The following is a 15,729-nucleotide window of genomic DNA, read 5'->3' on the forward strand; positions in this document are numbered from 1 at the left end:
GACCAGAGGTACAGATTGTACTTGGTTAACAGTGACCTAGACCCGGGGTTAACCCCTGTTCAGCTGTCCAGCGTTAGGAACACTTTCAGTTCACGGAAGCCCACACTTAAGTGTCTATGGAATGAAAGACTAGTTAGAATTAGCTTACTCCTCCCTTCTCTTTCAGATGAGGAAACTGAGGGCAGAAGGGATGAGCGAGTTGGCTATGCTGTGATGAGACAGCGGGGATCATCTCCCAGCAGCCTCTTGGCTCCCGGAGCACTCCCCGAGGGCACGGCCACTCCTTACAGACCAGCAGTGATCAGCCCAGTTTGCTCCGTCAGCTTTGGAGAGCACTTGGTGAATCTAAATTGTGAATCTTGGGATTCAGATTTACTCTCAGATTTTATCACTGCATGAATGAAAAGAGCAAAAGACAAAAAGAAAGTGACTTGTTTTCTGAAGATCACACAGCTCATTTGGCCAAAAGATGCAAGACCCCCCCCCCACCTCTCTTCTAATTTACTGCCTCCCTCGGAAGGTGCCTGCTTCTCCCACCTGTCGAAGGGCATGCAATGTCCATCAAGGCTGCTCTCCGCGGGGCTCAGCCCCACCTCTTCTGCTCTTGCACGCCTGGCGGAGACTTGAATGAACAAACAGACAGCCTCATTTGTAAGTAGGTGGCTTGGAATCCAGAATACACTTTCCAAAGGAAACAACGTCATGAGAGGGTTTGGGTTTCCTGGGCCTGCCCACGAAGTTGAATTAGTCTATCACATGACCGCAAGACTATATATTTTGAGTAGGAAATAAGGGAGAAAAGAAGTACCATTACCATGTTAGTCATAAAATAAACAAGGAAGAAAGAAACAAACAGAACAAGGAAGGAAGGAAGGAAAGGACAAGAAACGCCCACTGGGGCGGTCCTTACCCACAGGGCCCAGCTCCACTCGGAAGATGAAGGGGGGCCCTCTCTCTCTTAGATGAGTGATTATGCCTCGAAATTAGTGACTTCCTCTGCTAACAGTCGAATCTCTGACAGCTGCTCAGATCAGCCAGGCATACATTACTTTCATCTTTAATAAACAGGCACTCTGAAGTCGGTGGCTGGTCTCCATGGCAACCAGCTCCAGTTTTCCACTGATGCCGGGGACAGAAAGGAAGAAGAAATAGATCACTTTGGCTGAGGGGCAGAGGAAGGCAGGGTGTGGGACACAATGCACTGCCCTCCATTTCCTACGGGTCCCAGCTCTTCCCCTCCCCACCATGAGGATGGAGAGGAACTGTGGTGCCATTCTTCTACGCACAGAAGAAGAGGAGTCCTGATCCGTGATGTAGAAAAAATCTGGAGGGTGCCTGGGTGGCTCAGTGGGTTGAGCCTCTGCCTTCGGCTGGGGTCATGATCTCAGAGTCCTGGGATCGAGTCCCGCAAGGGGCTCTCTGCTCAGCGGGGAGCCTGCTTCCTTCTCTCTCTCTCTGCCCACCTCTCTGCCTACTTGTGATCTCACTCTCTGTCAAATAAATAAATGAAATCTTAAAAAAAAAAACTCTGGAAAAGGACTGGGCTGGACAGTGTAGTGCAGGCCAAAGCCCGAGCTGCCAATGAGCTAAATGCAATTTGATCCAACCTATCTTTATGTACTGTGTGTGCCTGGCCCTCTGCTACCTGCTGTGGGGTTATTTCCAGGAGGAGATCACAAAGTAAGGAGAGGTGCCAGTGAACATCATGGTGATGGGGGGAGGAGATCAGAGCATACGTCAGAAGAGGCACAGCCCTTGCCTCCCAGAGCCCGGTGTAGCTGCTGCTCACCACACCCTCTGACCTCAAGCTCAGCCATTCTTGGGCTCTGGTCGGGGTGACTGGAAGCTGGTCAGGTGGGAATTTGTGGTTTGTTGACAGTTCACTGCTGTGGCATCCACCAGGACTCTTAACACCTGAGACCCATAGCATTGCCACCTTCTCTGAGCTCTCCCTGGAGGGTCGACTTGGTCTGCAGGACTGGGCTCTGATCCCCTTGCCCAGACCCCCTGCCTTGCTCACACTTGCCTCTCTTCCATCAGACACCTGAATCACAGTTCCGGGTCCCCAGGTGGATGCCTGCTCTAAAGCAACTGGCCACCTGGAACCACCCCGACGAGGAGATCCTTAATTTCAGCACTGGTCCCCTGCCAGAGCTGCCGGCGTCTCTGCCCCAGCAGGCGTCTGGACCCTCAGGGTTACTGACTGATGCCTGCAGAAGCTAAGCCTTTTCACTGGGGGCCCCTAAAGACTGGACCTTGGACCACAAACACCCCACTCACCATCCCAAAGCCTGCCAGCTTCTGGTCTCAAGCTCTTCCCTCTCCCTACAAGCCACACTGCTGTCAAAATATCAGAAAAGCCTCATTTCTGAGCCTGAATGGACATGATAGACATGGTATTTGAGATGACTCTTGAAGAGTAGCCAGGATTTAGACAGCAGAAGAGAGGGCTTTCTCTGCCAGAACCAACGTCCTCGATGAGAGTCATAGGTAATGGGTTACTCCCTTTATTCAAACCTCAATTAGGTGATGCCAACTTCCTGCCCCTGTCAACAGGGAAGGGTTAAGGTAGTTGGAGGAATCGAGTCCTGTCCGGGGCCCTAGGGCACCGAGAGATACTCGCTCATGGAGGTTCTCCTGGAGCTGCTTGTGAAAATACAATCGGTGTACCTTCCTAGTGTTCTTAAAGGGCAACTAGACAGCTCTAGCCAGGAAGAGGATTACAGCAGTTCCCCCCTCACCCATGGGGCATACATTCCTGGGCCCCCAGTGGATGCCCAAAACTGCAGATAGTACCAAACCCCATCTATGCTGTTTTCTTTATACATACTCACCCCTGATAAAGTTTAATTTCTAAATTAGGCCCAGTAGGAAATTAACACTCACTGCTAATAAAATAGAACAATTATAACAATATGCTGTAATAAGAGTTAGGTGAATATGGTCTCTCTTTCATAGAGTATCTTACTGTACTGTAGTCACGCTTCTCGCAATCGATGATAAAATGCCTACATGATGGGATGAAGGGAGGTGAGAGGTGTAGACACTGGGACGTAGTGTTAGGCTACTACTGACCTCTGATCGTGTGTCAGGAGGAGGATCGTCTGTTTCCCAACCTTCGTTGACCGCGTGGAACCGAAACTGTAGAAAGCAAACCCACGGAGAACGGGGCCTACAGTATAAATAAAATTCACTGAACACAGTCACCCGTTATTCACGAAACAGATGAGGCTGAGGAGCAAGCGAGGACAAGGCATGAGAGGCTCCTGGCAGGCAACATTAAGGAGCTTGGACTTTTAAAAGAGATGATTTTGAGCTATTAAGTAGTTTTAAGCTGAGGAATAATGTGATGAGATGATGTTTTAGGAAAACCACTGGGCTGCTGCAGGCATAGTGGAGGGGGTGGAAAACTTGGGAAGGGCAAGGATGGAGCCAGGAGGCCCCTTGCCAGTGCCCAGCTGTTCTGGGAGGGGAGAGGGGACGCGCAGGCTGCAGAGGCCAAGCGGAGAGGGGTCTCCTTCACCTGCACTGTCTCTGTTTTCATTTTACTTTCTGCTGGGCTCCCCTTGTCTCCCCATGCCCCTGCTGTATCTTCTGTCTGACCCCTATGGGCATAGCCCACACTCACTCGCCCCTGGGCTTTTCCATGTTCATCCTCGCTTCTGCATCCTCTATCCTGGCCTTTCTATTTCCTGCTTTCTGTTCTCTTCTCAGTGGGGAGGGAAAGCTGCCCACAAAATCTCCCCACCCTCAGCTTTGGAGGAAATGACCAGCCCCAGGAGACAAACTCCTCTTATCTTCTGGAAACCAGTAGGCTGATTTTTCCATCCAAAGATCAGAACACCATAGGCTATTGGCCCCACCGGTGGATCACCAGAAATGTCTATCAGGACTTTGTTGCTTGTTTCTACCCATTCAGTGTGGAATACTCTGGGAGATTCTCTTGACCCTCCTTTGACCTGAAATACCTCCTCTACGGATGCCTGAAAGCCCACCATTAAGCCAGTCATTCCTTTGTGTTAATTATTACTTTCTCCCAATGGTTTTCCTTTGAACATAAAAATACTCCTGGAAGGGGAAATACATTAGCTTCCTATTGCCTTGATATAAACAAAGAACGGAGGGAAAAAATACAAAAGTTTTTCAAACCGTTCTCAACATCATATATGAGATTGGGATTTAAATCTAATTTGAGCGTAGAATTCACAAAATATATTTAAATTATAGAACTGTGGATATTTAAATTATAGGATATAATCACATGCTCATTTTATCTTTTCATCTTCTTTATTGAAGTGTAACATACACACAATGGAGTATACAAATCTTAACTGTATAGCTTAATGAATTTTTATAGATGTATATATCCATGTTTCTGCCACAGAGATTAAATAAATCCCAGTACTTCAGAAGGCTCCCTGTGCCTCTTCCTAGTCAATATTCCCCCAAAGGTAACCACTGCTCTCACTACCATAAATTGTTTCTTCCTGTTTCAAGCTTCATATAAATGGAGTCATATGGATTCTGGCTTCTTTGGCTCAATCTAATTTTTTTGAGATTCATACCTATTGCTTGTTTCCAGTTCCTGGCTATTACGAATAAGGGTGCCAAGAACACTCTTGTACAAATTTTTGGGAAGGCTAATTTTTTCTTGAATATCTACCTAGAGATGCAACTGCTGGGTCAAAGAGTAGGTATGTATTTAACTTGATGAGACACCATCAAACAGATTTCCTAAGCAATTGTAGCATTCTACACACCCACCAACAAAATGTGTTAAAGTTGGAGTTGCTCCATATCCTTGCAAACACTGGGTTTGGTCCATCTTTTTAATTTTAGCTATTCTGGTAAAGAAACGTTGGCAATATGTTTGCCTGAGAGAGCTGGATTCCTGAGCGGGTGGTCCTGGGCAGGAGAAGGGAGACCTCACATTAATGACAGCTGTTGGAGAGAAGTTCTGATGAGTTTTGTTTGAATTCTTGTTTTGATAATGAGAAACTGGAAGGACTAGAAATCTAGAAGAATATTTTCTATCAGTACCCACTAAAAGAAAGCCAGTCCTGTGGTCTGTAGGCTGTCACCAATGGAGGAAAGAGCTAGTTTAAGCCAATGCTAGAACACTCCAGACAGGATAGACTTAAAGACTGCAGACCCATGTGTGAGGTATGTCAAGAAGGGATCTTATACCAGGATTCTTGGCTACAAGCAAACCAGTTTGAGCTAATGGAATCAAATGGGAATGTATTGAAAGATAGGGTATTCACTAACCCGAAGAGTCAAGGGCCAGGCCTAGACATGGGCAGGAACTGAGGAGAATCTAGAAGGTCAGGAACAGGCAATTCAGTCTGTTTGGCGTGGCTCCCTGGCCTCAGTGTGGTTCCTGAGGTCCTTGTGTCACTTGTTCAAGGCCCAAAGTTCCAGAGGAGTCTATCTGATTGGCTGAATTTAGACCAAATATCCACCCTCAGGGCTGGTCTCTGCAAGAGCTTCTCTGGTGGGGAGCAGGCCCCTGGGTGGATACCCCACTAAGACTGCATACACGTGTAGGAGGTCATTTCCTAAAAGAAATCAGATGTCATCTGGAAGGTGGAACAGAACCCATGTTAAGTAGCCAAAGAAATGCCACATGTGCACTATAGTTCTGGCTTCAATAGCATTACATTCACACTATCATGTTAATAATAAGAGGAGAGGAAAGAAAACTGGCCTGATCTTATTGGGTAAGCCAGGTAAAGGAATTTGGCAGGACTATAAAACCCAGCTGACTTGTTAATCTGCTTTCAAATGGCTTTGAATAAGAAAAGATCATGTGATTCAATGTTCCCTAATTTGTCAGCCAGTCAGAGTCACTCCCCTTGTAGTGTCACCAAACCTGACAGGGGCCCTGGGTGGGGTGAGGGGACTGTAGAAACTCAGGAAAGAAGATCCCAGCTGAGGAATGGCACTCCTTTCTGGGTCCTTCATCCCTCTGGCTCCACAGGTTAAGGCCTCGGGCCTGAGCTTCTCAGGGACTTAAGAAACTATGTGAGACTTGGGGGGGAAAGTCACAGGCTCCAATATACCCAAAGAAAATTGCAAGTGTTACAATTTTATATGCTCAGTTAGCATTAGGCACATTTACCTCCTCTTTGTTGACACTCAGCTCAGAGTTGCCTGGGACTTTGGCCCACTGTGCATTGCTCCAAACTACAGAACCACCACCAAGAGAGAGAGTCAGAGGGAGCAGGAGCAGGGGACCTGGCTTCTCCACAGGGTGACCACATCTTGATTTTCATCTGAAATGAAGAATCAAAGTCAGCTCTAGAAAAAAAAAAAAAGAAGAAGAAGAAGAAGACTAAAGCCCTTGCCTCCAGTTCAGAACCTAGTTTCTGGATTCCTTCTTTACGTCTCCAATTGTTCAATGGAATTAATTCTCTGTAGCCTTATATGTAGGAAAGACTGTGAAAACCTCCAAGTTACCTGGAACTGGGCCAGAGGTCCTCTTGAGCCTAGACTTTTGAAGCGTGCGATTTCCTCCAGTGGAAAGGGGTTTCTGAAGACCCCAGTGCTGTCCGGTTGTGTCACAAACTCACTACATGACTTCAGGGAAGTCACACCCTTTATTCTTCTCTTTCTTTTCCTGGAACACAGCAAGTCCCATGATCATCTTAAGCAGATTCCTAAATAAAGAAAGGACCCATGTTAGCCTTGCCGACAAATCTTCCGTCATGGGCCACAGAAGACCAAATGATACAATAAAAGCATCTCTGTTCCCCCAAACCAGCCTCAATCTCCAAATTATGCAGCCTGTGATTAGTAGAATCTATTTCACTGTAATCAGGTAGGGTAGTTCTAGGAAAAAATTATACCGAATTTTACTAAATGTGCCTTCATTTGGTTAACCAGACCACTGGGGCTGACATACTGTACCGATTACATAATGTGAGTACCTTCAACATCCTTCCATTTCAGTGAATTGGCTTTTTAGCCATCAGAGTAGAGCCCAATAGAATTTATTTTCTTTGTGGTAGTGTCGAACATGTCTAAATTAGTTAAACTACTTTAATATGAGGTTGCTTTAAGGATCAAAAATTCTCAACCACTCCTTCCAAGGAAACATCAACCCACAACATGTGGACTGAATCTCCATTTTCATTTACTTTGGTTCATTTTGGGTTCTTCCGAACAGCTTCATTTTTCTTCTTGCTAAACCAACTTACATTTTGGACCTGACTAAACACTCTTATATTTGTGCTAATCTTTTGACCAAATACTTTCCTTCATTTTACACCCCACCACTAGGCAACATAATTGTGATCAATTACAAATTGCTGGGTGGTGAGCTCTTCATTCTGCCCATAGCAAGATAAATTACTTCCTTGCCTAAACAATCTCTCCTAGAATTATATTCTTGACCTCCTCCCGTTCTCTGTCCTTCTCCGAGGAGGCCATGTTGTGGATACTCGTGAATGTAATTTGAGCCGTTTGAAAAATGTGCAAACACATTATTAGCAACGTGTTTAAACAGCACCTTTCCCTTAGGTGTTTATAATCCTTTAAAGTTATGATATAATTATTCCTTCCGGCATCACTTTAAAATGTACACAGCACAGCAAGAATAATATTTGTCAAAAAATATGACGGTTATGCATAGATAAAAAGTAATCTCCCATGTCTCATACAACATTTTCATTTATTTATGGGATCTGTGAATTCCTTGCCTCTTTCAAAAAGGACTTGAGGCTACTTAAAACTCGTATGTATATCATTACTTTAATAAAATAGGAGTAAAAGCAGGGAGGCAGGTAGGAAACCTATTCTAAAACATAACAAGAAACCAGAAAGGAAAATGTGACAGTTTTGATTTTACGGAAATATGAAAGTTCTACATTGCAAAGGTCAGATAAAGGGTTAATACCCACAATATGAACTGTACACAAATGCCTAAAAATCAATAAAAGAGCAACCCTCAAGTGTGTATTTTGTGCAAAGAACATGATACTTAGACCCAGCATAACAAATATAAATAATTTAAAAATCCCATAAAAAATGCTTACATTCTAATTCCTACAGAAAGTGTTTCGAATTAAAACATAACAGTGTGATACCCTCTAGTTCCATCCACGTCGTCGCAAATGTCAAGATTTCATTTCTTTTGATGGCTGCATAGTATTCCATTGTGTAGAAGGTATCATGCTTAGTGAAATAAGTCAATCAGAGAAAGACAACTATCATATGATCTCCCTGATATGAGGAAGTGGAGATGCAACATGGGGGGTTAAGGGGGTAGGAGAAGAATAAATGAAACAAGATGGGATTGGGAGGGAGACAAACCATAAGTGACTCTTAATCTCACAAAACAAACTGAGGGTTGCTGGGGGGAGGGGGGTTGGGAGAAGGGGGGTGGGGTTATGGACATTGGGGAGGGTATGTGCTATGATGAGTGCTGTGAAGTGTGTAAACCTGGCAATTCACAGACCTGTACCCCTGGGGATAAAAATATATTATATGTTTATAAAAAATAAAAAATTAAAAAAAAATAACAGTGTGTGCACAACTCAACAGCAAGAAAATAGAAAGATTTATAATGTATAGCATTATACAGCGATTTTGGTTGTTCTAAATTTTCTCCCAATGCAAACAGCACCAAAATGAATAGCCTGGTACTTATACATTTTAGCAAAAACACAAATATTTCTAGAAACCAGGTTCCTAGAAGCAGAATTGAGTTAAAATTAATATGCATTTAAAAATGATAAATAGTGCCAATTAACTCTTCTAAAATATTCTTCTATTTTATACTTAAGCCCGAAGAATATGAGTGTGCCCATTTTCCTTAAACATACAATTACCATATGACCCAGTAATTATACTCTTGGGCATTCATCCCAGAGGAATAGAAGCTTATATTTCTACAAAAACTGTACACAAATGTTGATAACAACTTTATTCATCATAGCTAAAAATTAGAAACAATCCAAATGTCCTTCAATGGTTGAGGGGTTAAACACATCATGACATACCATGCCATTGAATAGTACTCAGCAATAAACAGTTGATACATAAAACAACTTGGATGAAGCCCCAGAGAGTTATGTTGAATGAAAGAGCCAACTCCAAAAGCTTGTAAACCATATGATTGCATAAATACATTTCTGGAATAACAGAAGTATAGAAATGGAGAAAGGATGAGTGGTTGTTGAGAACTCGGGGTGAAGGAGGGGGCAGGAGGAAAGTGGGTGTGGGTATAAAGGGCAACACAAGGGATCCTCAAGGTGATGAAACTGTTCTGGATCTTGACTGCGAAAGTACATATGGGGACTTACACAGGTGATACAATTGCTTAGAACCAACATACACACACACACACACAGATGCGCACACAGATGAGTTCAAGTTAAAGTGGGGACATCTGAATGAGCCTGATGGATTGTATCAATATTAATACCCTAGTTAGGATACTTACTGAACAACAATTTAGCAAGGTGTTACCAGTGGGGGAAACTAGGTCAAAAGTACGTGAGATCTCTATTATTGCTTACAACTGTATGTAAATCTACCATTGTCTCCAAATAGGAAGCTTAATTTTAGGAGATATAAGGCGAATCTGTATGGTATAAGGTCTGTGATTCTTGTGGAGTGAGAAAAGCATGTCCTAAAATAATAGGTACCATATTCTGTTCGCGATAAACAAAGCCATATATCAGCTTGTGTGTGTATATGAATAAATAGAAAATTTAGTACCGGTTACCTCCAAAGAAGAGGAAGGGAAAAGAATTAAGTTTTAGTCTATATGCTCCTGTATTGTCGCAGTGCTTTACAACCAACAGTTCTGTGATTTAAGTATTTGGGGTTTTTAAAAAAGATTTATTTATTGGGGTGCCTGGGTGGCTCAGTGGGTTAAGCTTCTACCTTCTGCTCAGGTCATGATCTCAGGGTCATGAGATCGAGCCCTGCATTGGGCTCTCTGCTCAGTGGGAAACCTGCTTATCCTTCTCTCTCTGCCTACTTGTGATCTCTCTCTCCATCAAATAAATAAATAAAATATTTTTTAAAAATTAAAAAAATAAAAGATTTATTTATTTGAGAGAGGAAGAGAGCACTTGCGCATGCACAAACATGGTGGGGAGGGACCGAGGGACAGAATCTTCAAGCAGAGTCCCCACGGAGCACGGAGCCTGACAACGACGGGCTTGATCTCACAGCCCTGGAGATCATGGCCTGAGCCAACACCAAGAGTCGGACACTTAACTGTGTGAGCCTCCCAGGTGCCCCCAAGTATTTCTTTTTTTTTTTTAATTGTAAGAAGAGATTAAATTATACTGATAATGAGAGTTAACCAAGTGCTCTCTATATAAGCAGTCTCTCTTCAAACAAACTGGGAGCAAAGAAGTGTTCTGGGGAGAGGCAAGTTTCTGAGAACCAGCAAAGCAAAGGACCCTCTGAGAGGAGTAGAAAGGATGTAGAAAGGGGAGTGATCCACAGTAGAAGAGGATGTTGAGGAGTGGGGTAGGGAGGGGGAGAGGATCCTGGGAAGAAATGCAGAGACTCAAAAGTAAGAGGGAAGCTGGACTAGGGATGCTTTGGGGGTTTCCCAGTGGAAACAGGAATAAAATACTGCTTCAGGTTTGCTATTTGGGGTGATGTACTTATCATTTGTCAGGGAGGTGGCTCATACCAGAAGCTTCCCCTTGGTCCTTCCACCAACATGGGGATTCTACTAGCTACTCAGTGTATCTCCTGGAACTGTACATTCCAGGATGGAGCATTATATTGGCCTGTGGTCTCTCTGGATCCCTTGTCAGAGGAATTCAGGTCAAGCTTTATCATCTGATTTCCATAGCCCTTACTCAGCCCCATTTCTGGTCTAGGGATCAGCATAAACTCAGAAACCTGGATGGTTTTCTTTTCCCGGTACCCAGTCACCCTAATAAATGCTCTCTGGTCCCACTAGGCTAGGGGAAGGAGCAGGGTCCTTTCTAAAAGGGTTCTGCATCTGCCAACTGGCTTAGTTAAGGGAACTGGATAAAAGGTCATGTATTCCCACTATGGGGATGCAACGTAGATCTTTGCCAAGCAAAACTAGACGTTTTCTCCCTGTATATGTGAAGAACTGATTTAGTAAACTGCCCTGCCATCTCATTTCTGGGAATCTAGTGACCAATTTGCCATTGCCACAGATGCCTGCAAATGAAACACTCTATCTCTCCATCCCTGTGGTTTATTACGGTAATCACATTTACCTTGTCCCTCACGGTCCCACTGAGACCAGGATAACCATTTCCATGATGGCATCGGCACTGCCACCTCGGACCTTCAGAGAGATACCTCAGAGCTCTGCAAGGATTCTGATGCCTCCCTTACCAGGGATTTTTTTTTTAAGATTTTATTTATTTATTTGATAGACGGAGATCACAAGTAGGCAGAGAGGCAGGCAGAGAGAGACGGAGAAGCAGGCTTCCTGCTGAGCAGAGAGCCCGACGTGGGACTCAATCCCAGGACCCTGGGATCATGACCTGAGCTGAAAGCAGAGGTTCTAACCCACCGAGCCACCCAGGAGCCCCACCAAGGATTTGGTTTACTGCCTTGGTGAAATGCTTTTCACATCTTCACAGAGCATTTTGATTAGGTGACAGCTGAACCTGTTGGAGTAATTGATTCATTCCAACATTCCCATTTCCCTGAGCCTCTAGATTCCTTCCACTCTTACAGCCTTGCTTCTCGAAGCATAATTCGCAGACTAAACAATATCTTTGCATCACCTGCGACCACATTAGAATCTCATTCCTGTCCTAGACCTGCCAAATCAGTACCTGCATCTTAACAAGGTCCCCAGGTGATTCATAAGCACATTAAATTTTGCTTTACAGCAGTGGTTCCCAAACTTTAATGTGCATCAAATTCATTTTCGAAAGCACAAATTCCCAGGGCTCAGCTCCAGTGTCTGATTCTATAAATCTGGGGTGAGATTCAAGAACTGCCATTTCTAACCCATTCCCAGTTGACACTGATGGCTCCAGGTGACATGGTGAACCATTCTGTATCAACCAGCGTTGTATATTACACCAGAGAATTTACAGAATTTCAACCTATAACACTGTAGGCCATCATAGACTTCAGATGACTCCACAATCTTTAAAATCACTACCTTTGACAGAACAATTGAGTGCCACAGCATCTAGATTTTCCAATGGCTTGTCCTTCACTTACTTTTCATTCCATGCTATGACCATTGATGATCTGAAAGATTGAGATACTACTGCATGCATAGACTATCAGTGTCTATTTCCATCTTTTGAACCTCCCCATCCCCCACAAGGTTATCCCTTCAACTCCTCATACGTGATCAACCCAACCCCAGAATCCAATTATGAAGATCTATTTCCTGGTCCAAACTTTAGTATCAACTATCAGAGTATCAGAGTACCAGTAAGAAATAGGTTATATGCTCAGATTAGGATAATTTAAAGTGGGGATTATTTACAGTGGTGTAGATGGGGTATCAGGAAATCACAAGAGAGAAGGCAAAACCCAGGAGCTAGTAGCAGCTAAGTGTTAGTGCCCTAGACTTCAGGAAGAGGGTCATATGAAAAAGGTTCCAATAAGAGAAGCACTGGTCTTCAGTCAAGGAACTCAGACAACCTGTGACAACCTTACAGAGGAAGCTAATAGAATAAATACCTTGTCCTCACTCTATCCCGTTCCCAGTCTCTTACCAGGGATCCTCAGTAGTCACACCCAACTGGAAGCCACAGACAAACAAGGCAGAGGTTACAGTCAACGAAGTCAATGAAGAGTGGATCTGGAGGGGAAAATATAAGACCTCTAGTATGGTGGGAAGGGCTATTGGTTTAGTTTTAAACAAATGTGCTTGTGGCATCTAAGCAGAGGTATTAAGCAGGTAGTTGAGTGGCTCTGGAGATTGGAGAAAAGTCTGAGAGCTGTACAAATTTGAGAGCTCTTAGCATAGAGGCGAGGCCATGAAAGGTGGTGAGATGACCTAGGCAGAATGTAGAGTGAGAAAAGAAGAGAATCTGAGGTTGAACCTAAGTAGTTCCAACATTTAAAAGTCAAATGGAAGGGGTGCCTGGGTGGCTTAGTGGATTAAAGCCTCTGCCTTCGGCTCGGGTCGTGATCCCAGGGTCCTGGGATTGAGCCCCACATCGGGATCTCTGCTTGGTGGGGAGCCTGCTTCCTCCTCTCTCTCTCCCTGCTTCTCTGCCTACTTGTGATCTCTGTCAAATAAATAAATAAAATCTTTAAAAAAAAAAGTCAAGTGGAAGAGGAAAATATGGCAGAGGGACAGAGAAATATAGGCAGAGAGGTGGGAGAAAAAACAAGAAGAGTGTAGGGGCCTAGATACCAAGGAAACTTGCTAATTTTCCCTAAAAGGAGGAAGGATCAGCTTTGTTAAAGTCTACTGAAAGATCACATAATATGAAGACTAAGGAGTGTCCATGAGATTTAGAGGCATGAAGGTCAATAGATACTTTGATAAAAATGGTTTTAATAAAGAAGTAGGGGAGGAAGCCCTTGCAGGAGGCTAATGAGTAAGCAGGTGTTGAATTGGGGCCAATGATGACTATGCAGCACTCGCAGTTTGGGTGAGATGGGAAGAGAGGGAAAGAGTAGGGCCACAAAGAAAATGTGGGGTCCAGAAATGGGATTTTTTAAAAATAGGAGTGACTAAGGCATGTTTAGATGTTGATGAACAGAATATATGAGAGGGGAGCAAACCAAAGACAGAAAGGAGGGATCATTGGTAACATAACCTTTTCTGAGAAAGTTGAAATCTGCAGCATGGGGAAGAGAGGTGACCTTTCTAGGAGGAGGGACATTACTTCCATCTTATCAGAAGGAAAGAACAAAGGATGGACACAGGCGCAGGTGGCAGGAAGTGAGGTAATTCCCAACCTGAGGGCTTCTATTTCCTCTGGGAAATGGAGTGAGGGATAAGATGGGGACTTAAGGCTTTGAGAAGAAAGTTTGAAATGGTTATTTCAGAGAATGAAGGGAGGGTGGACAATGGGGTTCCCGGGGGGGGTGTTGAGAGTCAACAGAGGTAATGACTGAGAAGACCATGCTAGGCTGGGGGGGGGGGTTCCCCAACTGTGCGTTGCTGCCTAGGAGGAGATGCGAAGAAGCTATATTGTTGAGTTTTTCCAGGACTGATTTCTTTTCCAGGTGAGTATGAGGAAAAGACAAAATAGGCCAGAAGGTTTAGGGTACTGGCAAGATAGTGACTGACAGAGTGGACCATGGACTCTAACATGGCTTCAAGGGAAACAAAGAGTAGACTGGTGGATAATGAAAAGGAGAGGGGCCGGCGGCCTAAGGGCCTCAGTAAACTGAGGTGTGGAGCAGGTGAATAAATAGGCTAGAATACAGTGTGAGGGAATTGTAGTCACGGTGGGAGATTTGAGAGATGAGAAGGTTCAGGAGAAGTAGGTGCTGGAGGTAGTGGAGAAGGTTCAGGAATTGAGAAGCCAAAGTATTTACTAGGTCATTGGTGGATATAGTAACGTCTCCTAGGAGGATGGCAGGGCTAGGGTGTGAGGGAATATTGTGAGCCAGGAGGTATAGTCCTTGGGGAATGAGAAGGAGTGTCTCGGAGGCCAGTGGATGAAAACGGCACCAGAACTTCAGAGGAACAGCCATTTTATAGTAATGTTTGGATGCAGTCCCCAGGAATGAGTCTATACACACCCCTCCTCCGGGGTGTGTAGAGTGTGGAAGAATACTTAAAAGAGTTACAAAGAAGCTATACTCTGTGGGTAGAGATGGGTCTCAGTTCAGGCAAGGAGATGGAGGTTCTCCATGGGGCTGAGGCACCAAGAGCCCTGATGAGAGCAGAGGCAGCAGAACGGATGAGGGATGAAGAGACAAGGCTTCATGTTTGGGTCACAGCTTGTGAAAAAGCTGTCCCTAGAAAGATTTCATTCTTATTTATTTATTTATTCATTATTTACTGAGAAAGAGTGGGCAGGGATGGGGAGAAGCAGAGGGAGAGGGGGAGAGAGAAGATCTCAAGCAGGCTCAATGCTCAGCGCAGAGCCCGACACAGGGCTCAGTCTCAGGACCCTGAGATCATGACCTGAGCTGACATCAAGACTCAGATACTTAGCCAACTGAACCACCCAGGTGCCCCTGTCATTAGAAAGATTTCAAAATCAGTCTCTGTGTTCAGAAAGCATTATTTCTGCTTCTCAAAGACATGCACACATGCCAACTCTAATTGTCCTTCATTTTCAGCGGTGACCCTGTGTGTGTGTGGTCCGGCTCTGAAGAACAATGCCTAACCAGCAGTATTTTCTCCGTGCTCAGGACTGTCCTTGGGTTTCTTTGGTTCCAGCTGCTGTTTGCTTAGTCTGGCATGATTTTTTTTCCTTTGTGTCCTTATTTCCCGATTTGCCAAACCCTATGGTTTCAAAAGAATCCTCCCACCAAGGATGACTTTAGGCCTGTGTTCTCTGGATGGTTTTCTATGTCAGCCTTTCACCACCTCTTTCGATCCGGGCCTTGAGCTTTTCGTCTAGTGATTTTTCTGGGCTGTTCTTTGCTGGCTTCACTTCTTGAATATCCACCTCTGCCTTTAACCATTCTCAGGGGAATGGATGGGGATTTTGGGCAGCCTTGTGTCTTTAAGATCACCAGGTGGGTGACAGTATCACCAATGTCTATTATTAAGACAGGAGAGGACGTGGAACTAAACATTCCCAATTTTTAGTAATCCCTTGGATGGTTGAGCAA

The 15,729-nt window shown here is 44.4% G+C and overlaps 1 long non-coding RNA gene across 1 annotated transcript; it reads right to left on the reverse strand.

The window, feature by feature from the left end:
* Positions 1–284: 284 nt before the first annotated feature.
* LOC116868137 lies at positions 285–1,247 on the reverse strand. The gene is made up of 3 exons (XR_004382756.1): positions 911–1,247; positions 538–622; positions 285–391 (listed from the first exon to the last, which is right to left on the reverse strand). It is a non-coding gene; the product is annotated as an uncharacterized LOC116868137 (long non-coding RNA).
* Between the last annotated feature and the right edge of the window lie 14,482 nt (positions 1,248–15,729).

The sequence above is a fragment of the Lontra canadensis genome, unplaced genomic scaffold (assembly GCF_010015895.1).
Source record: "Lontra canadensis isolate GAN:19392208 unplaced genomic scaffold, GSC_riverotter_1.0 scaffold14, whole genome shotgun sequence".
In the NCBI taxonomy this organism is placed as follows: domain Eukaryota; kingdom Metazoa; phylum Chordata; class Mammalia; order Carnivora; family Mustelidae; genus Lontra; species Lontra canadensis.